The sequence below is a fragment of the Neoarius graeffei genome, chromosome 2, assembly GCF_027579695.1.
Source record: "Neoarius graeffei isolate fNeoGra1 chromosome 2, fNeoGra1.pri, whole genome shotgun sequence".
NCBI classification, from domain to species: domain Eukaryota; kingdom Metazoa; phylum Chordata; class Actinopteri; order Siluriformes; family Ariidae; genus Neoarius; species Neoarius graeffei.
In genome coordinates, this window is record NC_083570.1 from 54,109,263 (window position 1) to 54,137,046 (window position 27,784).

General features: G+C 42.4%; 1 protein-coding gene across 3 annotated transcripts in view; it reads right to left on the minus strand.

The window, feature by feature from the left end:
- The window catches only part of plxnb2b (plexin b2b), a 380,397-nt gene extending 352,841 nt beyond the window's left edge, over positions 1–27,556 (minus strand). For 2 of the 3 annotated variants that reach the window (XM_060914419.1, XM_060914420.1), the window contains exon 1: positions 27,038–27,533. The gene's annotated coding sequence lies outside the window, so the exon portion shown is untranslated. Of the gene's footprint in view, positions 1–27,037 lie in introns of all 3 variants that reach the window. The other variant, XM_060914425.1, reaches the window with a different exon arrangement.
- Between the last annotated feature and the right edge of the window lie 228 nt (positions 27,557–27,784).

Sequence of the window (27,784 nt, forward strand, 5' to 3'; positions counted from 1 at the left end):
ATCGGTTGGACCAGCTCTTATTTAGGGGTTTCATACGAAAGAGGGTGAATACTTATGCACACTCCAGATTTCTGTTTTTTCATCTTAATTATTGTTTAAGTCACAATAAAAAAACCAATGTGCACCTTTAAAGTGGTAAGCATGCTGTGTAAATCAAATGGTTTTAACCCTCCAAAGATCCATTTTAATTCCAGCTTGTAATGCAACAAAACAGGACAAACACCAAGGGGGATGAATACTTTTGCAAGGCACTGTATCTGTTTTAAAAAAGGACAACAAAAATGATGCCAAAGTAAGGAGAACATACATGGACAAAAGAAGGAGAATTTTGAACAAAATGCTTGCCAAAGTTTTATTTATGAAAAGTACCCATTTTCATGCACTGCTTATTATCTTGTTTTTACACAAGACAGGTATATCCAGTCGTCTGGAGAGAGAAGATTCAGCACTAGATCTGTGACAAATCAGCAACATGGGCTGCTGTGGCTGTAGATCAAGATTCAAGAACTGTGTTTTTTCTGAAAACAAAGTGTTCTCAATAGACGTGCCACTAGAGTTGCTCCAGTTACTGGTAAGTTTGACATTTGAAACAGTATGCAGGGTTTCTCCAGAAAATCTGAAGTAGCTGGCTAAAAAAAAAGTCGTAGGTGGCTCTGGAAATTGCCGTGGTGTGCCAAATGCTAGCGGGGTCTGGGAACATGCCCTCCAGAAAACGTTTAAATGTTCATGCCTTCTGGTGCATGCTCAGCTGATAAATTACTCATCATTTCCATGTAAAACATTTGCAAAATATGTATGAAATTTCCCTCCAGATGTTTGTGTGCTTGGCTTTCTCAGTTACCCTCTGTAGTACGCTGCCTGGCTCTGTAACATAACTACATGGTGCAACATAACTACATACGCTACGGCGTGGTCACATGGTCCGGCTCAGCCAATCAGAGCGCGAGAATCGATCAACAAATATGGCGTCGATTCTGGTCATGCCAGAAGCCAAATTGAAGACAATTTCGTGGTGGAATAATTGGATTTGCAGCAAATTATGGGCAGTGGAGACGATATAAATTACTTGAATACTGAAAGGCAAGGGTTTTTTTTTTCTAGGCTCGAGTAGCCGGTGCAGACCATCTGTGTAGGCGGAGAAAACCACTGGCGTTTGTGGACATCTCTGGATATGGTTTGATCATTTTACAAATTTCAGTAGTTACTACACCGTCAGAAATAGGGGTTCAGTAGGAGTCCAATTCTGTCCATCAAGGTACAGTCTACACTAATGTACACTCTAGGGCTCATTATTGGACCTCGAGGTAACTAGGAGTACCTTTTCAGGGCCAAAAAGATACATACATGGGTGGTTCTCCACTATAGTTGCAAATTGGGATATGGACCTTGAGCAAACTGATAAGTTCATAAGGCAGAATTCTGGTAGCCAATTTTGGAGTTTTATCAAAGTATCTTCTTATTGCTCGATATGGCAAAATTCAAGGTCAAAGGTCATTTCAAGGTCAAGGTTGCCCTTGTCTCTGTCAGTACACAAACAGGTCTCTGAAATGCCTAATAAATCCATAATCTCTGACCAAAATCAAAATGTAATTGACCCCAATTACAGTGGTGCTTGAAAGTTTGTGAACCCTTTAGAATTTTCTATATTTCTGCATAAATATGACCTAAAACATCATCAGATTTTCACACAAGTCCTAAAAGTAGATAAAGAGAACCCACTTAAACAAATGAGACAAAAATATTATACTTGGTCATTTATTTATTGAAGAAAATGATCCAATATTACATATCTGTGAGTGGCAAAAGTATGTGAACCTCTAGGATTAGCAGTTAATTTGAAGCTGAAATTAGAGTCAGGTGTTTTCAATCAATGGGATGACAATTAGGTGTGAGTGGGCACCCTGTTTTATTTAAAGAACAGGGATCTATCAAAGTCTGATCTTCACAACACATGTTTGTGGAAGTGTATCATGGCACGAACAAAGGAGATTTCTGAGGACCTCAGAAAAAGCATTGTTGATGCTCATCAGGCTGGAAAAGGTTACAAAACCATCTCTAAAGAGTTTGGACTCCACCAATCCACAGTCAGACAGATTGTGTACAAATGGAAGAAATTCAAGACCATTGTTACCCTCCCCAGGAGTGGTCGACCAACAAAGATCACTCCAAGAGCAAGGTGTGTAATAGTCGGCAAGGTCATAAAGGACCCCAGGGTAACTTCTAAGCAACTGAAGGCCTCTCTCAGATTGGCTAATGTTAATGTTCATGAGTCCACCATCAGGAGAACACTGAGCAACAATGGTGTGCATGGCAAGGTTGCAAGGAGAAAGCCACTGCTCTCCAAAAAGAACATTGCTGCTCATCTGCAGTTTGCTAAAGATCACGTGGACAGCTTGCCATCATTGATGGAACAATGAATTCTGAATTATACTAGCGAATTCTAAAGGAAAATGTCAGGACATCTGTCCATGAACTGAATCTCAAGGGAAGGTGGGTCATGCAGCAAGATAACGACCCTAAGCACACAAGTCGTTCTACCAAAGAATGGTTAAAGAAGAATAAAGTTAATGTTTTGGAATGGCCAAGTCAAAGTCCTGACCTTAATCCAATGGAAATGTTGTGGAAGGACCTGAAGCGAGCAGTTCATGTGAGGAAACCCACCAACATCCCAGAGCTGAAGCTGTTCTGTATGGAGGAATGGGCTAAAATTTCTCCAAGCCGGTGTGCAGGACTGATCAACAGTTACCGCAAACGTTTAGTTGCAGTTGTTGCTGCACAAGGGGGTCACACCAGATACTGAAAGAAAAGGTTCACATACTTTTGCCACTCACAGATATGTAATATTGGATCATTTTCTTCAATAAATAAATGACCAAGTATAATATTTTTGTCTCATTTGTTTAAGTGGGTTCTCTTTATCTACTTTTAGGACTTGTGTGAAAATCTGATGATGTTTTAGGTCATATTTATGCAGAAATATAGAAAATTCTAAAGGGTTCACAAACTTTCAAGCACCACTGTACAAATCTGGGCCTTATTATAAATAATTCTATTTGAAAATGTATATTTATCACAATAGAACAATAAATATATGTATTAAAAGGGTGCAGCGTTTGTGTACTGACAGCATGCTTGTGTACTGACATGTTCAAAAATAAGACAACGAAGTTGATTATTTGAGCAGAACAGTAAAGATCAATCATTCAACCAGGTAGTAAGTAGGGGAAGCTGGAAGTAAAATTAACAGTTTGTAAAAGGTGAGTACGGGGGGGGGGGGGGGGGGGGGGGGGATTCAAATTTTTAAGTCAGTACACAGACACTCTCAGAAATTGACTAGGCCTAATCAGAAAACCTTTAAAGATATCCTGGTAGGATACATGTACTAGGTATAGGCCTATATACTAGTAGGTTGACAAAAGGGATCGAGAGACATCAAACTGTCATCCTATCAAATTGGTCAATACACTAACACAATAGTCAGTACACAAACAGACCCCGGTGTTAGTGTATGGACTGTTAGTGTATGGACAAATAGTTCATCATCTGGTCTCCAGGGTGCAGATGTGTATATGATGCCTGTGCATTGTGGTCTAGTTGAAAGGTCTTCTAACTCACATTCATGGCACAAAAAATGTTTTCATGACAAAGCTGGGCCTACATCATTCTAGAAGTGTTAGTGTATTGACTGCTATTATAAATTCTGTTAAAAATTCCCATACAAACCTGAACAATGCTGGAAAACTACCACAATATGAAATTCAATGTTTCCCTCCCTTGAACTTGTGGGATTCCCACAATGCACTGCAGTCATCTCATTAGAATAGTTCTGTCCATTTTCCCCAGGTGTCTCTAGTACTGTAGTTAGTACTGTTAGTGTACTGACTTAATTACTTGGGACACCAAAAATCAATTTCTTGGCAGGAAAATTTCTGACTAGTATTGGAAATATTTTCGAAATGTGCTTTTCTTCATGCTGCATGGACAATATTGATCATATTTAAATGGGTGACACAAAATAATCTCATCTCATCTCATTATCTCTAGCCGCTTTATCCTGTTCTACAGGGTCGCAGGCAAGCTGGAGCAGCAAGGGTTTATTTTCCTTCTGGGATGTATGAGACACGCATTTTGGACCCCGGGCGGCACGGTGGTGTAGTGGTTAGCGCTGTCGCCTCACAGCAAGAAGGTCCTGGGTTCGAACCCCGGGTCCGGCGAGGGCCTTTCTGTGTGGAGTTTGCATGTTCTCCCCGTGTCCGCGTGGGTTTCCTCCGGGTGCTCCGGTTTCCCCCACAGTCCAAAGACATGCAGGTTAGGTTAACTGGTGACTCTAAATTGACCGTAGGTGTGAGTGTGAATGGTTGTCTATGTGTCAGCCCTGTGATGACCTGGCGACTTGTCCAGGGTGTACCCCGCCTTTCGCCCGTAGTCAGCTGGGATAGGCTCCAGCTTGCCTGCGACCCTGTAGAAGGATAAAGCGGCTAGAGATAATGAGATGAGATGAGATTTTGGACCCCCTTGGGTACTTCCAATGAAAAATTCTACCAACACTATTATATTTGAGTGGATAAAATTTAATATCAATTAATTTTATAATCAATAGGAAGGCATATGAACACAGACACCCTGATTTTATTTAAAGGCCTGGTCTCAGAATACTTGTTAAGTGAGGTGACACCAATTTGCAACTATAGTGGAGAACCACCCACATGTTCCCCAGCAGTCTATAAAGGGTACAAATAAGTACCTTAGAGGGTAGTGCCCCAGTGACAAGCCACTGTACCCCTAAATGTACAATAATGTACTTTATTTCCTGAGAGTGTATTACTGCATTTCACTTCTTTTCTTACTCCACTTCGAAATGCGCCTTCAAGAGTTTGTTCTTTCGCCCACCCTTTAAGACTAAGCTGGCAGCTCGTGAGTGTGATGTAAATCTAACACTAACAGTGAAGAGCTCTCACTCTGCCCAGTGACCTACCACCCCACTTCCAGTTATCTAGCAAAGTTTGGGAAGACACTGTGGATTCAGGAACTGCTGAACGAACATTTGACGTTAGATTGCTGAAGCTTGTTGAGAAACGAAGTTCTCTGAATGAGGGATGGCAATATTTTGCTTTTCGGGCAAGTGATCAGAATAGAAGGGGACTCCACTTCTCCACTGTGGGCAAACTGTGCCTCAGGTCATGTGTGGCAGAACGAGACAATATGTCTAACCTGATGTAACCATACTTGCCAACCCTCAGAGAATGAAACACAGTAAATCAGACGGGGCAACACAATTGTGCCCTTTTAGGGGGGTCTGGGGGCATGCTCCCCTGGAAATTTTTGAAAAAAATAAAATAAAATTAATAATAATTGTATATAAAGGATGTAAAATGGTCATTCTCTTGCATTCGGAGTGCCATATTTAAAGAAAATTGATTGAGAAATTGGACCGGCATACTTCACAAAACGCATGCTTCTCACCTTGCCTCTATGCTTTGATACATGAATGATCCGACGAACAAGTCGCCTTGAACTTGTTGTCATACCGAATCTTTTTATTTTTCTTCGGAGTTTTCATCGTTCGTGATCACCAGAGCGCATTTGGTTTTTACAAATACTGGAACAATTTGTTCTAACATGTGAGCTCATTGCCGATTGGCTAGAACCATAACGAGAACCAATGGAATGGCACGACAGAGTGATACAATTTAGATTCAACATCATTATCGTGCTGTTCCATTGGCTCTCGGCTTCACTTAATATGATTGTTTGACGCTGTATACTTGTATCCCCTGTACCGAAAACAGCTGAAGTGAGGTCAGAAGAGCTAATCCAAGAGTGATTATTTTGTAACAGTAGTTTTTAGAACTAAAAACAGTAGGTAGTATTCACCTATCAAAAGCGATAAACTACCGTGTGAATCGGTAGAGTTGGCAAGTATGTGTAACACGTGATGCACATATATACCATCCATCTATCCATTATCCGTAACCACTTATCCTGTGCAGGGTCGCAGGCGAGCTGGAGCCTATCCCAGCTGACTATGGGCGAGAGGCGGGGTACACCCTGGACAAGTCGCCAGGTCATCGCAGCGCTGATATATAGAGACACAAACAACCATTCACACTCACATTCACACCTACGGTCAATTTAGAGTCACCAGTTAACCTAACCTGCATGTCTTTGGACTGTGGGGGAAACCGGAGCACCCGGAGGAAACCCACACGGACACGGGGAGAACATGCAAACTCCGCACAGAAAGGCCCTCGCCGGCCACGGGGCTCGAACCCAGGACCTTCCTGCTGTGAGGTGACAGTGCTAATCACTACACTACCATGCCACCACCAATTTGCACAAAGAATTCCAGAAATGGAAAGTGTGCATGACGATCACATAAATAAGCTGAAATAATATTGTCTAAATGACAGGTACTGAACTTTGTCCATGGTTAGCTTATTCATAATATTTCCCATCCTGAATCTAGCTAACAGACTCGCCCGCTTGTAACGTAAGTGTAGTTGACCTGACGTTGCATGGGGCGAGCTGGCAGCCAGCCACTGTGATGACGACGCTAAGGTTGCTGTTTGTCATCTCAGGCTACGTCCTCGTTAATGCGGTTTAGTTTTAAAACGCATCATTTTTGCTACATTTACACCTGGTGTCCACACTACTCCGGAGTTTTCAAGCCCCTGAAACGGAGACTTTTGGATCTCGTTTTAGTTTGAAATCTCCAGGGTAGTGTTTTAGTGTAGACAGGCAAGAACAGACGTTTGGTTAATGATGAGGCAGACACCCACATTTGCTTCGTGATTGGATCTCAGTCACGACGTATTCTTCCCTGATTTGTCATGCTCCTATCACGTGACCCTTTCCCGGATGAAAACAAACGGTGTCGACTGTTTAAACTGGCATGCGCATGCCCGTGAATGGTCGTGTGATCTGAGTTTTCAGGAGTGTTAGTCCAGATGGAGATTATTTCTGATACGGAGCCAAAACACTCATCTGGAATGAGATCATTTTCATTTTAAAACTACAATGTATTAGTGTGGATGTAGCTTTAGCCTACGTACTAGTCTACTCCTTAATGAGTTCATGAATGAAAGAATAATGAGGCTACAGAAATAATCTTAGTCAAATGTTTGTAAAATTAGCTACTAATAAACCCTTCTTTCTACACCCATCATACAGAGACAGACAGAAGCAGGAAGTCAATGTTTTCCCTCGTTTAATGTAGTGTTTAAACAATACAACTTTTGATGTTTATTAATTTCATCAGTTTGTATGAATGTTTATTGATTGATTGATTGATTGATTGATTGATACAGAACTAGTACTGTTACCATTCTTCCATGCCAGGAACCGTACCGAACCCAAAATTTTGGTACTGAACCAACCCTACATGTCACAACTTCATACCTGTCAACTCTCACGACTTTGCCGTGAGACTCACGATTTGTTGCACTGAATCACGCTCTCACGCTTCCACTATCAAATTCTCACGATTTTTCAGAAAAAAATACATATTCATGGAAAACAAAACATTATCGATGCACCAGCGCGTGCAATGTCCACTATGTACACAATATCGTGTTTCCAGAAGCCCGGTGAAAGAGGTTTTGAAAGGACGTTCGTGATTGGTTGACTGCAGGAAGTCGACCAATGAAATCGCGTTTTACTTTGTCGTCATCATTTCCATGTTACCGGCAGGAAAGATGCATGGGGAGAAAATGAGTGACAGCAATTCTGGATCAGAGAGCCCTCCAAGTTCTAAAAAAACAGAAAATTTCCGAGTATCAAGGTGCAGCTAAGTACGATATGAAGTTTAAATCCAACTGGACCAAAATCTCTCCATGCATTATCGCTGATTCAGCGAGCAAGCACCATCTCCGATGCACTGTTTGCAACAGGAGGATCAGCTGTAAACACCAAGGTCTTCTAGATGCTGAACGTCAAGCAAAGAAAGTCTCACAAAGATCTTGAAAAGGCGAGAATATCACCAGGATCACTCTTGACCACATTTGCAGCACAGACTTCTGTCAGTGAGAAGGTCTATTTTTTATATTTTATCATGTTTGAAAAAAGTTAAACGTGCTTTGTTTCAGTTAATCGAAGCTCAACTCGATCTATTTGCAAAGTCGTGAAGTTAAAGTAAAATAATAGCCCATTTTGAACTGTCCCACAGATACGTTCTCATAAATGAATAGCCAAATATTGTTTTCAACAGGAACTATGCATGCTGTGATTGGTATGTTTATTATTGTTACAGTAGTAGCCTAGGTGTTGGCGACACACTCACACACTATCCGTTTTTACGTCCTTTATCCTCAATGCAGAGGGTTGGACGGCGCATGGTTCGTCAGAGTTCTCCAACGCCTTCTGTCTTGGGTGTCAGTTGAACTTAGACCAAGCCCTTTAAGGTCACTTTCCACACACTCCCTCCATGACTTCTGTGGCCTCCCTTTCCTTCTGTTGCCATCAACATTGAAGTTGTAAACGCGATTTATTATTGAACTGCTCCTTTGCACATGGCCATACCAACGGAGTCTCCGCTGCTGGAGTGTAGACTTTAGATCTTTAAGACCAAGCTTCTCTCTTAGGACAGCAGTTCTTGTTCTGTCGTCAGGTCTTATGTGGCAAAGCCAACGCAACATGGCCCTCTCATTTCTTTCGAGTCTCTTGATATCGCTATCCTGCACCGGCCAGCACTCGCTACCATACAGCATAGCTCCTCTTATGCAGGTGCTATACACCTTCCCACGGGTTGACAGAGACAGGCTCCTACACTCAAAAAAAAAAAAACATTGGATTTACTTAACCGAGTTATGGCAACCGGTCCCATGAAACTGTGTTAATTTAGATGTATTGAATACAGTTATGTTGAGTTTTTCAACACATAACTGTATTCAATACATCTAAATTAACACAGTTTCGTTGGACCAGTTGCCATAACTCGGTTAAGTAAATCCAATGTTTTATTTTTTTGAGTGTACTGGACAGGACTGGGAGTAGCTCTCTAAACTTGCCCCACGCACATCTTGTTCTAAGGATAGTAGCAGCCTCACAGCCACCACCACGCGTAAGGGTATCCCCAAGGTAACAGAACGAATCTACAACTTCAAGCCTTTGGTTGCCAATGACCACATGGTCACATGGTCTGGTGTCGATTTTACGAGCTACCATGGCTTTTAATGAAGCAGAGTTTTTACGGCTGGATGCCCTTCCTACCGCCAACCTGCATTCACAGCCAACGTCCAGGGACTGGGTTCTAAAGATTGTCTACGAGGCAGTAACAGGAAACTTTAGGTGGAAACTAACAGGAAATAAAAAATAAGCATATAAATGTATAAATCTATAATTATATAATTGGAAGTTGTTAATATATCATTGACGTAATGGTTTTGGGATTTTTGGTGATGGTATTACTTTGATGGTATTACCTGACCGGGGCCTGCAGCCCCTGAACTCCGGCTTTCTCACTTCTTTTTTCATTTTGGAGTTGACAGCTATGCAACTTAGCCATTCACGACAATGTTTTAAAGGAGAACTGAAGTCATTTTTAAACTTGCTTTATTTCTTAATTAACGTGCTATTCAATTACGTTTTCGGTTTTAGTAACCTTATATTGTGACTTGTATTGGCAACTAACTGCAATTAAATATTATACTTATCAGCTTATTCGGTTTGTAGCCGTGTTGAATGTAGTTCGTTTGGCCCACGACAGGCGTCACTTGTCCGCGTGATCTTCACGAGACTTGTGCGAGACTTCGAAACGTGAAGTGTCAGCCAGGTGTCAGTGCCGCCATTTTGAAAACTGTTCTCCAAACGAAATATTGCACAAAAACGAGTTTAAATGACGATTACTCCCTACTTTTTTCAAACTTTCCTGATCGCTATCAAAACAAACAAAACTTGGCTTGATTACATCAGCATTCGAAAGAGGGCGCATGCGTCTTTTGACAACGTTGGCAGATGTTGCCTTGTGTCCGAAATTGCTCCCTACTCAATATATAGGGCACTATATAGTGAGGACGCCATTTTGTAGTGCTGTCCGAAACGATCTCATCTCATCTCATTATCTCTAGCCGCTTTATCCTGTTCTACAGGGTCGCAGGCAAGCTGGAGCCTATCCCAGCTGACTATGGGCGAAAGGCGGGGTACACCCTGGACAAGTCGCCAGGTCATCACAGAGCTGACACATAGACACAGACAACCATTCACACTCACATTCACACCTACGCTCAATTTAGAGTCACCAGTTAGCCTAACCTGCATGTCTTTGGACTGTGGGGGAAACAGGAGCACCCGGAGGAAACCCACGCGGACACGGGGAGAACATGCAAACTCCGCACAGAAAGGCCCTCGCCGGCCACGGGGCTCGAACCCGGACCTTCTTGCTGTGAGGCGACAGCGCTAACCACTACACCACCATGCTGCCCCATCCGAAACGATAGTGAGGATTATTTACACCCTATATAGTACACTCAAAGTATCCCACAATCCATCATGAAAAGCAGTGTACAACCGATGGTCACTAACTAAAGCAATATATCCCATCATGCATTGCGGTCACACTGAAAGAAATCAAATTAAAAGTCTCAAATTTGATTTAATAAAAGGCAGCGGCAGAGAAGAAAGTATTCAGCCTTGATTTTAAAAAACTGAAAGATGCAGCTACTTTGTATTCATTAATGTGGGAAATGCGCTCAGTATAATATAGATTTATCACAAAAATACATGCATGTGTTTATTATTTTGAAAACCCACCACATTTTAATTGTGCAACAGTAATGACGTAAATACCAGCGTGACGGAGTAGTGCCTGAAAGCGCTTTTTCATTTTACCAATGAGCTCACTATATAGTCCTCTATATAGTAATTCCCTATACAGGGAGTAGGGAGTAGTGAACAAGTGAGCGATTGCAGACATCGGGTTTGATTTCCGCTGTACGTTTTACTTCCGTCCTACGATGTCTCGCACAGGTCTCAACGAATCTCGTTTACAGCCATTGCTTTGACATATGGACTGATATATTACATAATATACAGTGGGGCAAAAAAGTATTTAGTCAGCCACCAATTGTGCAAGTTCTCCCACTTAAAAAGATGAGAGAGGCCTGTAATTTTCATCATAGGTACACTTCAACTATGAGAGACAGAATGGGGGGGAAAGAATCCAGGAAATCACATTGTAGGATTTTTAATGAATTAATTGGTAAATTCCTCAGCAAAATAAGTATTTGGTCACCTACAAACAAGCAAGATTTCTGGCTCTCACAGACCTGTAACTTCTTCTTTAAGAGGCTCCTCTGTCCTCCACTCGTTACCTGTATTAATGGCACCTGTTTGAACTCGTTATCAGTATAAAAGACACCTGTCCACAACCTCAAACAGTCACACTCCAAACTCCACTATGGCCAAGACCAAAGAGCTGTCAAAGGACACCAGAAACAAAATTGTAGACCTGCACCAGGCTGGGAAGACTGAATCTGCAATAGGTAAGCAGCTTGGTGTGAAGAAATCAACTGCGGGAGCAATTATTAGAAAATGGAAGACATACAAGACCACTGATAATCTCCCTCGATCTGGGGCTCCACGCAAGATCTCACCCCGTGGGGTCAAAATGATCACAAGAACGGTGAGCAAAAATCCCAGAACCACACGGGGGGACCTAGTGAATGACCTGCAGAGAGCTGGGACCAAAGTAACAAAGGCTACCATCAGTAACACACTACGCCGCCAGGGACTCAAATCCTGCAGTGCCAGACGTGTCCCCCTGCTTAAGCCAGTACATGTCCAGGCCCGTCTGAAGTTTGCTAGAGAGCATTTGGATGATCCAGAAGAGGATTGGGAGGATGTCATATGGTCAGATGAAACCAAAATAGAACTTTTTGGTAAAAACTCAACTTGTCGTGTTTGGAGGAGAAAGAATGCCGAGTTGCATCCAAAGAACACCATACCTACTGTGAAGCATGGGGGTGGAAACATCATGCTTTGGGGCTGTTTTTCTGCAAAGGGACCAGGACGACTGATCCGTGTAAAGGAAAGAATGAATGGGGCCATGTATCGTGAGATTTTGAGTGAAAACCTCCTTCCATCAGCAAGGGCATTGAAGATGAAATGTGGCTGGGTCTTTCAGCATGACAATGATCCCAAACACACCGCCCGGGCAATGAAGGAGTGGCTTCGTAAGAAGCATTTCAAGGTCCTGGAGTGGCCTAGCCAGTCTCCAGATCTCAACCCCATAGAAAATCTTTGGAGGGAGTTGAAAGTCCGTGTTGCCCAGCGACAGCCCCAAAACATCACTGCTCTAGAGGAGATCTGCATGGAGGAATGGGCCAAAATACCAGCAACAGTGTGTGAAAACCTTGTGAAGACTTACAGAAAACGTTTGACCTCTATCATTGCCAACAAAGGGTATATAACAAAGTGTTGAGATGAACTTTTGTTATTGACCAAATACTTATTTTCCACGGGGCGGCACGGTGGTGTAGTGTTTAGCGCTGTTGCCTCACAGCAAGAAGGTCCAGGTTCGAGCCCCGTGGCCGGCGAGGGCCTTTCTGTGCGGAGTTTGCATGTTCTCCCCGTGTCCGTGTGGGTTTCCTCCGGGTGCTCCGGTTTCCCCCACAGTCCAAAGACATGCAGGTTAGGTTAACTGGTGACTCTAAATTGAGCGTAGGTGTGAATGTGAGTGTGAATGGTTGTCTGTGTCTATGTGTCAGCCCTGTGATGACCTGGCGACTTGTCCAGGGTGTACCCCGCCTTTCGCCCGTAGTCAGCTGGGATAGGCTCCAGCTTGCCTGCGACCCTGTAGAACAGGATAAAGCGGCTACAGATAATGAGATGAGACTTATTTTCCACCATAATTTGCAAATAAATTCTTTAAAAATCAGACAATGTGATTTTCTGGATTTTTTTTCTCATTCTGTCTCTCATAGTTGAAGTGTACCTATGAAGAAAATTACAGGCCTCTCTCATCTTTTTAAGTGGGAAAACTTGCACAATTGGTGACTGACTAAATACTTTTTTGCCCCACTGTATTTCAAACACTCATAACTTGCTATAGCAGTGACAAAATAACTATCAAAAATGCATTCCGATATTTAATAAGATGAGAGAAATAGAATTTTGATAATAAAAAAATTGCCTTCAGTTCTCCTTTAATGTAATAGCACTTGTGTGTGTGTGTGTGTGTGTGTGTGTGCGTGTGTGTGTGTATATATGAGAGAGACAGGATATTGCCTAGCGGTACAAAGATATGGAGTTTATCTTCGAGTGGTGAATATCTGCATCACAAGTGAGTGAAATGAACATGAAAATAAAACAAAAATCACAAACATTTCATTGTATGATAAAGTTCACTCCAGTTACTGAAGATTGTTTTGTTTCAGATAGAAAAGTCATTCTAGCCAGAGATGTTATCAAGACGATTCTGTGTGTTTGGCTAAACTATTTCCCTGTTCATTATGTTTCTTACCCAGACAACAAGAGAAAGCAAATTCCGCATGGGTTCTTGGCTACATTTCGGGTCACTTGGCAGAGAAAACAATGAAAAAATACAGGATCACGGTTAATTTACCAAGCAGTGCCACACTGTCTGTAAAGTGGCGGGGGCCCGTTAGATCAGGGCTTCTCAGATCCTGGGGGACCCTCGACTTAAAAACTGGATTAGTCAGCTTTAAAATACAAGCGTTCAAAAACTAATTTATGTTAGAAACAGGTTCTGATACTTCCTCTGTCTCTCCAAAAAATGGACCTTTATTCATATGGCAGATGCTTTAATCAAAAACTATCAATCCTATCCTTTAAAATGATTTAGCAGATTACAAACCAAGCATACTAATAAACACTGGAGGGTTAAGAGCCTTTTCTCAAAGGCCCATTAGCAGCTCTTTAGTAGTGACAGGGTTCGAAGTCACAACCTTCTAGTCATTAGTACTGAGCATCAACCACTTAGGAAGCAGCTTTAGTTTGTAGCGTTTCTATTACAAATTTAATGATATGGTCTGACACATAAAACAAAAGTGTAAAACAAAGCTGTGTCTTGTGAAACTAGCTAACAAAGCTGTTCCCTAGCATTGCAAATTAAAGTATATACGCAGAGCCATGGCCTCACTTTCGTTTAGAAATGCCTTGAGACGTCAAGAATGGCACAGGAATAGTTTTAAGCATTAACAATAAATCTAATATAGTAATGTTTATGATTAAAGTGATTTATATAGGTAGCGGTCTGAGTGAATGACCTTAATGTCCGTAACGTCACAGCAGGAAGTCTATCGGTCTCATCGCCATTTCCGCTATACTAAAACACAGAGCTGACTGCAACTCCGATCCTCCATTTTGAGCTAATTTATCGCCATGCCACGTAGATGTGGTGCTGGTGGGTGCAGCAACACGACAGAAGGTGGATTTACGTTGCATTCATGGCCCAAGAATGTTCAAACTGCAAAGATTTGGACGCGTTTTGCGAGAAGTTCACAGGCACATTGGGTGGCAATGAAGTGGTCTCTCCTCTGCTCTGCACATTTTACTGAAGACTCATATGAGACCTCTGATCTGTTAAGGAGCGTTGGCTATAAGCCCGTACTGAAAGAGGGTGCAGTACCAACAATTAAAGAAAAAGAAAACTATTTATTTATTTATTTATTTATTTTTAAAGGAAAGTTCAGTTGCACCAGTCCTCCCAGAGTGAGCCGAGGGTTGTTGCTAAAACCCGAGACGGAACGGGACGGGACATATCGCTCGGACAGTGACCTCCCCGTGGTTGTTGCTAAAACCGGTGACGTCCCGTTCCGTCCCAAGTTTCAGTAATTGCCTGAGCCCAACAGTAATGGCGGAATACACAGTATGAAGAAAAGTGAATGAGTGGAGCAGCCGTCTTGTTTTCTCCACTGGATATTGCTGCCATCTCGCCCTTACGTGGCAGAAGTGAATGAACGGAGAACTGAACGAACAACTGAAAGTCAGATGGTTTCAAAAACAATTGGCGCCAATATCGGCCTTCAAGAAGCGAGAACACAGACGGGTAAGCGCCGACTCTCATTTGGATAAAAAAACATGTTGTTTACCTGCATTTAGATTAATACATGTAACTTGTGTTTAAGTTACCGGTCTAAGATTATTTAATTTGCTTCAGAATGTGATTGTCTCAGTTCATCTGATTATTTAATGAGCCTTTTACATTTTATCAGTGAAAATGCATGCATGTACATGTATGTTCCATAAGTTATAACACCTATCCTGTTTTAATGAGAGTCAACCCACAATCGATGAAGGCAAATCAGTCTTAGTTGAGCAAGTCGGTAACGGTATTTCTTACTTTCACCATACATTTTTATTTATATGACTTTGGTCTATAGCTGTCAAAGACCTCGGCCTTAAAACCGGTTACCGCTGTGATGTCACGCACTCAGGGCTGGCTGGCTCAGCGGGGCAGCTCAAACGCCAATTTTGCAGTCGATTTTAACTCTGAAAAATATATATTTTTTATTCCCACTTATGCAGCATACAAGAGTTAAGGACGGAGATACTATCCACTCAGAAATGTATTTAAAAATAAAGGCTCTGCGTATCTCCTTTAAGTATGATATACTGAGACCAGAGTTCAACTCCCATACCCCTTTTCAACCAACAGAGAACGGGTTCTTGAACCCGTTCCATTCAGGATTCTTTAAACCTTGGTGCCAGCTAGTTTCCAGCCCACGTTTTCACCAGTTTTTAGCGGAACCACTGTAATCAAGGGTGCGTCATGAACAGAGGACATTGCGTGATTCGCAACGGGAGTAAACAGCAGTAGCAAGATGGCGGAGCGCACTGATTTCCTGTGAGCTTTTGTTCGGTTATTGCAGATATTTGTTTTCGGTCCATTTTTTCTGAAGATGCATCCTTTTCTTTTGCATTCTCCATTGGTCCTAACTAATGATACACCCAGTGATCTTGTCATGGTTCACACTGGGTAACCCAGCCATATTTTGGTTCTAGCTGGGACCAGCTTTACAGGTTCCAAACCAATTTATTTTTGGTTGAAATGCTCCAAATAGTTCCAAATTTAGTGCGTGAACAAAAACACAACTCATTCCCTGTTGGTCAAAAAAGGGGTATCAGAGACATCATGATTATCCATTGCAGGAAGTAGGGATAAAATGGTTACCGGTTTCACGGTCAACCACGGTAAAATTCCTGACAGCTAGTATTATCTCATCTCATCTCATTATCTCTAGCCGCTTTATCCTTCTACAGGGTTGCAGGCAAGCTGGAGCCTATCCCAGCTGACTACAGGCGAAAGGCGGGGTACACCCTGGACAAGTCGCCAGGTCATCACAGGGCTGACACATAGACACAGACAACCATTCACACTCACATTCACACCTACGCTCAATTTAGAGTCACCAGTTAACCTAACCTGCATGTCTTTGGACTGTGGGGGAAACCAGAGCACCCGGAGGAAACCCACGCGGACACGGGGAGAACATGCAAACTCCGCACAGAAAGGCCCTTGCCGGCCACGGGGCTCGAACCCAGGACCTTCTTGCTGTGAGGCGACAGCGCTAACCACTACACCACCATGCCGCCCCCAGCTAGTATTACTGTTTAAAAATTGTTATCATTAAAACTGTCATTGATTACTTTGAAAAACCAAAATATGTCGAATACTGTCCAGAATCAACCACCGTTAGTAACACTCTCCCTGACACAGGCACAGCGTGCAACATGGGTTTGTTTTGTGTCAGTGAACATATACTGGAAGGCAGTGACAGCGCTTCAGAGATTTTTCAGCTGTCTAAGAGCACCAAGTCTGAAGTGTGGCTATATTTTGTTTTAAGAGTGCTGAGAGAAACTTGATTGAAGATGATGTTGTTCATCCTGTCTACAAAACACGCAGAAAGAAAATTGCCATGAAAGTGGGCAACACGTCATATCCTGTGAGTCACCTTCATAACCACCATCCGCTACTTGAAAGCAAAAGCAAGGAATCAGTACCTTTTGAACTTTTTTCACAACATTTTCAGCACAATACTACAATAATACTGATAACCGTGATCATTTCGGTCACTGTAATCATGATATTCAAGTTTCGTACCGGTTCATCTTGAGCAGGAAGATTTACGAAAGTATAATCTTGCTTTTATTAAGTGGGAAGTCAGCCATCACATTACGATCTGCTGATGTAGAGCGATGCTATCTCTAAACAGCAAAGTTGGGCAGGTATAAGTTGAGTCGTCACAGGACAAAACACAGAAACAAAAGTAAAAATATAGTGGCTGTTGTGAAGGAAGCATGTTGCACACTGCCTTTGTGCTATCAAGCTGGCTTGGTTTAGGTACAGTAGATGCTAGAAACTGATGTTTATTACTCATTAATTAGGGTCACTTTCTTAATAATGAAAAGAACCAAATGAGAATTTGGTAACTTGATGCAATTTAGAGGATGTGCTTACACTACTATAAAAAAAGAACATTACCCATCTTATCTTTAAAGCAGATACGCAGAACCTTTATTTTTGAATACATTTCTGAGTGGATAGTATCTCCATCCTTGACTCTTGTATGTTGCATAAATGGAAATTAAAATAAATATATTTTTGAGAGTTAAAATCGACTGCAAAGTTGGCGTTCGAGCTGCCCCGCTGAGCCAGCCAGCCCCGAGCGCGTGACATCACAGCTGGAACCGGGTTTAAGGCCGAGGCCTTTGACAGCTATCGACCAAAGTCATATAAATAAAAATTTATGGTGAAAGTAAGAAATACCGTTACCGACTTGCTCAACAAACGCTACGTTCACACTGCAAGGCTTAATGCTCAATTCCGATTTTTTTGTGAAATCCGATTTTTTTGTGAGGTCATTCACATTAACAAATATATGTGACTTGTATGTGATCCTCAGTATGAACGAAAAGCGACCTAAAAGTGTTCCGCATGCGCATTGCAGGATACGACGACGTCACACGCAGTGAGCATGGCCAGTGTTTACGGAAGTAAAACCGCCCGGTTGCGGTATGACCCATCCAATCTAGCTTGAATAGCTGTATCCCCCCAAATGGAAATCAGCTCCCTAACCTCTGCGTCCTTCCATTGAGAAGATTCAGAACCTTCACAGCCCGAAACGTTCCTCGCATTGATGTCATGCGCAGGGGCGCAGATACGTTTTTTGAACTGGGGGGGACAAAGCTGCCAGCAAACCAACCCCAACCCCGATATGCCTGTCAAACTTGTTGTTAGTAACCATAGCAACCAAGCTCGAGCTCGCAACCTGTGCAGTCTGCGCAGCTCAACCAACCGAATATCAGTCTTTGTTTTGTTTTATGTGAGTTGTTGCAACTATGTATACACTGCTGTGCACCTCAATAAACCGAATGGTAATTAGTCTTTTGATTTTTCCGTGAGGTTTGCCTTATGCAAAGAAAGACAGCATAGACGTTTTTTTCCTCCCTATAAGTGGGGGGGGGGCCGAACGAGGTGAATTTAAATCTGGGTGGGACGAGTCCCCCCCTCTATCTGTGCCCGTGATTATGCGCCATGTTGTTGTAACTTTTTTTGAGAGACCCGCCACCTACTTCAGCACAGAATAGTGACGTTTGTGGCTTGTTGATGACGTGTAAGTCGGATGAATGCGACCTGGCGGTTCAGATTGAAGTCGCATATGAAAAGAGCGGATAGGAATCGGAATTAGGACCACATATCCAAACGGCCTGGGTCGGATTTGAAAAAATCGGATCTGTGTCGTTCATATTGTCAATAAAAGATCGGATACAGGTCACATATGGGCGAAAAGATCGGATTTGAGTCACTTCAGCCTGCAGTGTGAACGTAGCCTAAGACTGATTTGACTTCACTGATTGTGGGTTGACTCTCATTAAAACAGGATAGGTGTTATAACTTATGCAACATACATGTACATGCATGCATTTTCACTGATAAAACGTTAAAGGCTCATTAAATAATCAGATGAACTGAGACGATCACATTCTGAAGCAAATTAAATAATCTTAGACCGGTAACTTAAACACACAATACAAGTTACATGTATTAATCTAAATGCAGGTAAACAACATGTTGTTGTTTTTTTGTATCCAAATGAGAGTCGGAGCTTACCCATCTGTGTTCTCGCTTCTTGAAGGCCGACCTTGTGGCCAATTGTTTTGAAACCATCTGACTTTCAGTTGTTCGTTCAGTTCTCCGTTCATTCGCTTCTTCCACGTAAGGGTGAGATGGCAGCGATATCCAGTGGGGAAAATCAGACGGCTGCTCCACTCATTCTCCATACTGACTATTCCGCCATTACTGCTCAGCTCAGGCAATTACTAAAACCCGGGACGGAACGGGATGTCACCGGTTTTAGCAACAACTGCAGGGAGGTCACTGCCTAAGCGATATGTCCTGTCCCGGGCTTTACCACCAACCCTAAGCTCATGCTCCAGGAGGACTGGTGCAACTAAACTCACATTCCCTTTAAAAAATAAATAAATACAGCTATATGCACAACTATTAAAAGAGGTGAAATGAAAAGCTTTCAAGAACTAAAGAATACACATGATCTAACGAATCAGGACTTATTTAGATATCTACAAATGAGGGATTATTACATCAAAAGTATTAAAACAACTGAGGATAAAATACATCCCATCATAAAGCTACTTGTACAAGCTTATAGCCAAGCTATTCCAAAGGCTGTGGCGGTTCTGTATGAATGTTTGATGGCTTCTAGAACAGATTCAACATTATATGTTAAAGTCAAATGGGAAAGAGAGCTGGGTGAGGAGATTCCAGTGGGGATATGGTATGATATGTGGAAAACACATCAAATTACAACGCACTCTTTGAAATGGAGGGAATTCAGTTGGAAGAATCTAATTCGGTACTTTATTACACCTAAAATTAGAAGTAAACAGATAAATGTTCAACAGCCATGTTGGAGATTATGCAACCACATGGATCCAGATCATACACACATTTTTTGGAATTGCACAAAAATACAACCCTTCTGGGGGAATATTCACTCAGTTCTCTGTGATGTTTTGGGATATATGATACCTAAATTCTGTCTTGTTTTGTACCTGGGTCATTTGGAGGGCACGGTGCATGAAAGTGACCAATATTTGGTCAGGATTCTTTTGGTGGCTGGGAAGAAGACTATTACTAAGAATTGGCTTAAGTCTGACACTCCAAGTTACAAACAGTGAATGACAATCATAGATGATATATTGGTGATGGAGCATCTCACATATAAGTTGAAAATGAAAGAAGATGTTTATATAAAAAGATGTGGGAAATGGTTGACATATAAGGGAAGACATGATTAATCAGATGTCAGTAACATTTACTAATACAATCTCACACAGGCTCTGTGTTTGTTTGTTTGTTTGTTTATATCTTTTGTTATTGTCTTTTGGGTTGTTGTTTTTCCAATACTATTGAGGAGATTGTCTTGTATTGATAACTATGAAAACTAAATAAAGATTATTAAAAAAATAAATAAATAAAATAAATACTTTCCTTTTCTTGTAGTTTTCTTTAATTGTTGGTACTGCACTCTCTTTCAGTACAGGCTTATAGCCAGCGCTCCTCAACAGATCAGAGGTCTCGTACGAGTCGTCAGTAAAGTGTGCAGAGCAGAGGAGAGACCACTTCATAGGTGCCCAATGTGCCTGTGAACTTCTCACAAAACACGTCCAAATCTTTGCAGTTTGAACATTCTTAGGCTATGAATGCAACGTAAATCCACCTTCTGTCGTGTTGCTGCACCCACCAGCAACACATCTACGTGGCACGGCGATAAATTAGCTCAAAATGGAGGATCAGAGTTGCAGTCAGCTCTGTGTTTTAGTATAGCGGAAATGGCGATGAGACTGATAGACTTCCTGCTGTGACGTTATGGACATCAGGGTCATTCACTCAGACCGCTACCTACAGTATATAAATCACTTTAATCATAAAAATTACTATATTAGATTTGTTGTTAACGCTTAAAACTATTCTTGTGCCATTCTTAAGGTCTCAAGGTGTTTATAAACTAAAGTGAGGCCATGGCTTTGCGTATTAGGGCTGGGTATCACCAGATACCTCACGATACGATACTATGGCGATATTTTGCCCACGATAACGATAATATCACGGTACAGCGATTCTGCGATAATCGATATATTGCAAGAAATTTCAACCACATCACAATATCTGTGTCACTGAAGAAAATCAGAATTTATTGACCACTGTAAAATTACATTTCACATACATAACTACACACTCTTGCCAGACATATATTTGTCTCTATTCCACTGCTGGCAAAACCAAGAGTTGCTTCACTACAACATACAGAAAATTCCCATTTCTGTGCTAGTATTATCAACTTTTCTGTAAGCATGGACACATCAGTGCTGCTTAACAAGCAGAATCAAATTGTTTTATGAAAACTTAAAACTTGCACTGCAGACTGCACATACATTTCAGTGCTAACACTAATATCAATTTGTTCTTTGTAAACTTGAGAACATATACCGGAGAACATTTAACTTGTGCTTATTTTGCAGGAACAACACACTGTCTGAAACACACTGAAAAGTGCAGTGGGCATCTTAATTGGAGCATCTTAATTTAATTGGAGCGAAACAGGTTTTGCAAAGTGCATTCTCTTTGTCCGGCTCACTGTTTTTTTTTTTCTCCTTTCCTTTGGAATCCAAAGTGCCTCCAAACATCTGCCTTAAAGTTCGGCGGCGTCTCTAGGTTTATGTTAACAGCCATGCTTGCCTGTTTTTTTTCTCACTGCAACCGCCGGGGAAAAAAGAGAAGACGAAGAGTGCCTTGCAGTGAGGTAGCAGCACAACGACACCTCGCGGAGCGGAGGTGCGGAAGTCATACTGGATTTACAACCCGTCTGAAACATGATTTTATTATTTGAAAAAATATCGATATTCAAATTTTGAGTATCAATATTGAATCGGAAGACAAAGTATCGCGATATATCGCCGTATCGATATTTTTGCACACCCCTATTGCATATATGCTTTAACATGGTTCTACATTTCTGCCAAACTCTGTGTTATAAACATTACTTACTGAAGTTGTTCGGCGTGATGTAAGGTTAGGGTTAAAATAAAGCATCAGTTATTGACTGTGTTATTTTGAGTGCATCCTGTTCTCCAATGTGAAACCAATTCACTTGGAATTAAAGGTGACATATTTTACCCTTTTTCCACAAGTTGACACAGTTCCCTGAGGTCTTAAATGAAATGTCTGTGACATGCTTTAGTCAAAATACTACAAGGATAAAGCGTCACAGCTCCCTTCTCACTGTCTAAACAGCTCTGTTCAAAACGGCCGATTTGAGCAACTGTTCCTTTAAATGATAATGAACCTCTGTTTACCCCACCCCTTCTTCTGCCAGCCAGCCAGGTAGCACTTTCCTCATGAATATTCATTCATAAAGGCAGTTCTCAAGCCATGAGTGGAGATTCTCAGATAAAGGCCTCTGCATGCTCTTGCGACAAGGCTTTCGCAGATAGCTTTTCGCAGACAGTTGTAATTTATCGTTGAGCGGGGAGTAATAGACGTGCGCGATGTTATTCACCGCTACAACGCAAGGGGGCGCGAAGTCGCGAAATCGCTAGGAGTAGTTGGTGGGTGTGGTTAGTGGAGTGTTTATCCTCCGGTTACTTATAATGACTAGAACTGGAGTCGTATAGATGTACGTACTTCCTCACTTCCTCAATCAACCGCTCTTCGTGCTACTCCATCTTCGCTCGTGTTTTTAAAAATGGCGGTCGTGAAAACAAACCAAACCGGGAAAGTAGGGAAGCGGAAGTGCGTGTACAGCGGATGTAGAGTGGACCAATCAGAGCCCTCTTGTCTGCGACGCTGTCTGCGAGGCTTCTGCGGTGGTCACAATTTTTGGGAGGTGCGCGCAGAGCGTCTGCGAAGGTGGGGGGGCTACGCAGACGCTATCTGCGACACCGTCTGCGAAGACTGCGTTGTCAGCATAAATTGGCCTTAAGGGGGCGGGGTTATTCTAATTAGCTCCTTGTGACATAGAAAGTGGAGTCGAATCTGAACAGTCTGTTGAAGCGCATGTTTTCTGAAATAGGCAGCGCAAAAGAAACTGACTGGATTGTCTTATTTCAGAGTGTATGGGTTGGTAGGCACTCCAGATACGCAAATGCATGTAGACAAGCACTGAAAAAGTAAGTTTTTCATAGTATGCCCCCTTTAATCAACTCTGAACGCGCAGAAGATCAACAGATCCCAAAATTATAACAATTTACCAAACAGCAGCAAAAGGGAAGATAAAGTATAACATCCTCTGTGCTGAGCCACTCTGAACGAGAAATGGAAAATAACAAGCTTACAAACAAGTCCAGTGTTTTATAGGCACAAATAACTAACGGAATCTTAGGGCTGAACATAAAGTTGCCTTGTCCTTACTGGGTTTTTTTTTGTAATGTCAGGTCTTGGGTTGTTTTAAGGGAGAAAGCTGGACACATTCATTGACAATTGCTTATGATTGTGAGTAATGAACGTATTATGACGTTAATGACGTTATAGGCTTGGGAGAAAAAAGCATAGTGACTGAAGGTGAATGGGGTCATTCTAAGCTGTGCAGTATTGAGAAATCATTCATCACCACTTTTTGTCTCTGATAAAGGAATAGCCGACGTTTCTATCTATTCAGTGAACCGGAGATAAGCATGGAAAATGAAGCACCATTTAAAAAAAAAAAAAGGTTGTTGTTTTTTTTCCCAACACTGTGTCAGAGAGTGCATGTGGTGCAAAAATGGGGAACAGAGAGATGCATGCACAGATGGGCTGTGGTTGGGGCTGGATGCCCCTCACTGTCCAGTGAATAAGAGCAATCGGTGCCACTCCCAGTCCTTGTCACTTTCTCACTCGCTCTCTTTCTCTCACACACACACACAAAGCAAAAGAGAACAGTCTCTTTAATCCTCTTCCTCATGTCAGTATTTTGTTTAATGTAATTTAATGAGGATAATCTCCAAAATAAGCACTTTCTCTTATATGGTAAAGATCTATCAGCTTTGGTCAGAGATCTAGGGTCTCGGCTTAAGGCACATGATTCATGGTGCCAGGAGCTGAGAGACACGGAACCCTCAGACATCCCTGAATGGGACCTACTGTCTCGCTCTTTTGTCTCAGCACCAGAACTAACAAGCGCATAAAAGGAGCTTTTCTATCATCTTCTGCACACACACACACGCACAAAGAAAGAAATACACAAGCACGCTGGATGAAAGCAGAACTGGCTGGAAGCAGCTGATGGACAGTAGAGTAGTAACTTTATGATTAGCACTCAGCTCTCCTAGGATCACTGCCAGCGAGTCTAAATGTATACAGAGATGGTCTGATAAAGGATGAATGAAGCATTTGTTCTTCCTAAACCAGAACACACAACTAAATGTTTATGGTCTATCCAAAGTGGGGTTTTTTTTCTTGAATCTGAATGGAATAAAGAGGATTTAAACTTTTATTTCACACCATCTTCTGATACAATACTGTGCAAAAGTCTTTTTTTTTTTTTAAACTTTATGACTTCTACATTGGGCGGCACGGTGGTGTAGTGGTTAGCGCTGTCGCCTCAGAGCAAGAAGGTCCTGGGTTTGAGCCCAGTGGCTGCCGAGGGCCTTTCTGTGTGGAGTTTGCATGTTTGTTGCATGAAACCTGGTGCACCGGTTTCCTCCACAGGCCAAAGACATGCAGGTTAGGTTAACTGGTGGCTCTAAATTGACTGTCGGTGTGAATGTGAGTATGCATGGTTGGTTTGTCTCTATGTGTCAGCCCTGTGATGACCTGGCGACTTGTCCAGGGTGTACCCCGCCTTTCGCCTGTAGTCAGCTGGGATAGGCTCCAGCTTGCCCGCGACCCTGTAGAACAGGATAAACAGCTACAGATAATGGATGGATGGATGGATGGATGGATCAGCAAAGAAAGATGCATAATAGCCTCAGTAAGAGACCACTTTTCAGACAAAAAACCATAACGAAGGCTGCTGGGGTTTTGCCGCAAAAATAGGAGGTAAGAGAAACAGTCAAGGTCTCGAGAAGAACCGTGTCTGGTTCTGTTAGACTCTCAGGAAAACTTAGCAGCTCATTTCCTTATAAAACTGCACACATTGTACCTAAGACTAGTTTTTTTTTTTAAAGCAGAAGGTCTTAACACTAAATATTGACTTTGTTTCATGTATGACTGTTTACTGCTCTTTAAGGCATCTTTATTTTACACTATAGCATTTTTTTTGCATGTGCCTACAGTATGTATGTCATAAATAAGCCATAAAATATGAGAGTATAAGGAAAGTAAGGAGCATGAGGCAGGAAGTTCTTGGTAGATGTTACGAAGAATTCCACTGTAAAAAAAAATCCGTTGTTTTTACGGAAAAATACTGGCAGCTGTGGTTGCCAGAATAATCCTGTTAAAAATACAGTGAAATGTAAACAACATTACAGAATAACTTGTACATTTCACTGGGATTCCATGGGATTCCAATTAATGATAACTAACTGTAAACTTTACAGGTATTCAATGTACAATAATCAATACATAGCTGTTAATTTTATGGATATTCATTGTACAATAAAAAAGCATCTAGGAATGAATTGCGAGTGTTCTCGATTATTGGTTTTTGGGGCTCCAAAATGATGGTTACAAGCAATGATCTACTAGACAGATATTTTATTTGATTTAGAGTTTTATGAAATGTGCCGGAGAGCCTCTACTGACATTTTTTTATTTTTTTAACAGGGCAATGATGTAATTTTAACTATCACATTCTGTTTTAGTATTACAGTTTGTCTGTGTTTAAACTACAACAATTTGTAAATTCTACAAAAAAAAAATATGATGGGCGGCACGGTGGTGTAGTGGTTAGCGCTGTCGCCTCACAATAAGAAGGTCCTGGGTTCGAGCCCCGTGGCCGGCGAGGGCCTTTCTGTGCGGAGTTTGCATGTTCTCCCCGTGTCCGCGTGGGTTTCCTCCGGGTGCTCCGGTTTCCCCCACAGTCCAAAGACATGCAGGTTAGGTTAACTGGTGACTCTAAATTGACCGTAGGTGTGAATGTGAGTGTGAATGGTTGTCTGTGTCTATGTGTCAGCCCTGTGATGACCTGGCGACTTGTCCAGGGTGTACCCCGCCTTTCGCCCGTAGTCAGCTGGGATAGGCTCCAGCTTGCCTGCGACCCTGTAGAACAGGATAAAACGGCTACAGATAATGAGATGAGAAAAAATATGATCAATTCAACATATTCTTACTGTTAAATTAAGAGTGGTATTTGGTTAGGAGTTTTACAGTATATTGATGTGAATGACACACTGCTTCGCTGTTTTTGTATGTCATGATTTTACATAAATTCACTGTTAATTCTACGGACATTTTTTTTTACAGTGTGGAAGTGGACCTTCAGAAAGCAACCTGAAGTGATTTTCACCTATTAGTTCTCAACCTTGAATATTCATAAGAGTGGAAGGAAGTTTGACAGACAGACAGACAGACAGACAGTGTAAGACCACACAACCCTGAACACAACACTCAGGACGCTGCTGTAGTGAACAGAGGAACACAAGAGTTTCTCCTGCTAGTGGAGATTAAATGGCGACCCCTTTATTTGAAACAAAACCGTGTGTTTCAGACTAAAGTCACAGGTCCAGACGAGCTGTTGGACGCACGGTTTCCGGTTCAATAACGCCGTGAACACTTCCCAGCTCAACTAGAAGCAAAGCTGCGGGCTGCTGAGCTGCTGAGGGTCCAGCTGAGGCAGCAGCACAGCAGCACAATGAGCAGGAAGCCGCCCAACATGGCAACAATACGCGCGCGCCTGCCTGACCCTTCACGCGCAGCGGTGACGACCCTGTCCTAATGATGCGCGACACTGCCGCGGGTCTACAACCGCTTTCCGGTAACACCGCGCGCGCGCTCTCTCTCTCTCTCTCTCCGAACTCACCCGCTTCCGGACACGGCGCGGTCCAGCAGCGCGCCTTCGCCACTTTCTTTCCAAGAAAAAAAAGAAGCGCGGAATACTGTCATTTCAGTCACACACACACACACACGCCCCACTCTACTCACCTTGGTAATAGTGGCTCAGGCACCTCCAGATGTGGTTTTGGCTTAAAAAATACAATCAATTAAAAAAAAAAGCCCCGAGAAATAAATTCCCCCAGAATGACGCCAACGAAAAAAAAAGTTCACATCTTACTTTTGCAGAGAGAATAACAGCATTTAAGACCGCGCGCGTTCGGAGCCCGAGCCGCCCATTCAACAATCACAAAAAGCACCGAAGCAAAAATAACAGTCTCTCTCTCTCTCTCTCTCTCTCTCCGCGTCCAGGTAGCGGGTCACATGACGCGTCCAGGTGCGCTCGCTGCCCGCGGGAGAGTGTGTGTGTGTGAGAGAGAGAGTGTGTGTGTGTGTGTGTGTTCGCGACGGAGGCGAGACCTGCTCGCATCCACATCCGGGCAACGCGCCGTTAACGTAGTCTGCACGGAGAAGAAGTGTAGCCTGCTGCTGTGAAAACAAGACGGCGGGGGCTGAGAGAGAGAGAGAGAGAGAGAGAGAGAAGGGGGTAAGAGAGAGAGAGAGGTGTGTGTGTGTGGATGTGTGTGAGAGAGAGAGAGAGAGAGAGAGAGAGAGAAGGGTGAAGGACAGAGAGAGAGAGAAGGGGGTGAGAGAGAGGTGTGTGTGTGTGTGAGAGAGAGAGAGAGAGAGAGAGAGAGGGGTGAGGGACAGAGAGAGAGAGAGAGAAGGGGGTGAGAGAGAGGTGTGTGTGTGTGTGTGTGTGTGTGTGAGAGAGAGAGAGAGAGAGAGAGAAAGAAG